The sequence below is a fragment of the Mobula birostris genome, chromosome 25 (genome assembly GCF_030028105.1).
Source record: "Mobula birostris isolate sMobBir1 chromosome 25, sMobBir1.hap1, whole genome shotgun sequence".
Classification (NCBI taxonomy): Eukaryota; Metazoa; Chordata; class Chondrichthyes; order Myliobatiformes; family Myliobatidae; genus Mobula; species Mobula birostris.
The window spans coordinates 38753617-38754685 of NC_092394.1; positions in this window are offsets into that span (position 1 = coordinate 38753617).

A 1069-nucleotide genomic window follows, 5' to 3' on the forward strand; every position below is an offset into this window, starting at 1 on the left:
CATGTCCTGGGTGATGGGGGTCCTTAATGATGGATGCTGCTTTTTTGAGGGATGGCCTTTTGAAGGTATCCTTGATGCTAGGGAGGCTAGTGCTCATGATGGAGCTGGCTGAGTTTACAACTTTCTTCAGCTTTTTCCATACCAGACAGTGATGCAACCAGTTAGAATGACCTGCACTGTACAGCTGTAGAAATTTGTGAGCCTCTTTGGTGACAATACCAATTCTCCCCAAACTCCAATGAAAAAAGCCACTGTTGTGCCTTCTTTGTAATTGCAACAGCATGTTGGATCCAGGATAGATCTTCAGAAATGTTGCCAGCCAGGAACTTGAAACTGTTCACCCTTTCCATTGCTGATTCCTGGATGAGGACTGTTGTATGTTTCCCCCAAAGTCCCCTTCCTGAAATCCACAATCAATTCCTTAGTCTTACTGATACTGAGTGCAAGATTTTTTGTGAGAACGCTTGACCAGCTGATCTGTCTTGCTCCTGTATATCTCCTTGCCACCATCTGAAATTTTGCTAACAATAGTTGTAGGACAAGACAGGAGCAGAATTAGGCCATTCAGCCCATTAAGACTGCTCTGCCATTTCATCATGGCTAATCTATTTCCCTTTCAACTCCATTCTCCTGTGTTCTTCCCATAACGTTTCATGCCCTGACTAATTAAGAACCAAACATCCTCTGCAAAGGAACTCCCAAAGGAAATAGAACTTTGTCTTCAGATGTTCACTGTAAAACTCATCCTTTTGTCTATTTCAATAAGAGAGCCAGCAAACACTTTGAACTTCATGTGCACATGTGTAATAATTGTCTACTTATTGTCATTCAGTGACCAAGGTTGGATGATTTTGTGGCTGAAATGGGATTACAAAGATTGAACAGTTTTCCATTAATACTGTAAATAAACTAGACTACAGTTCGAAGGTCTTTGGAGACAAGGTGCAGTTTTCTAGAGAGGAACTGTTACATACCCCGTAACTGGGTTGTCAAACCAGCAGAAATGGACCACTAGTTGGAGTCTGGATTACTAGAAGCTAATAAAGTTTTATTAAAGAAATAAGTAACA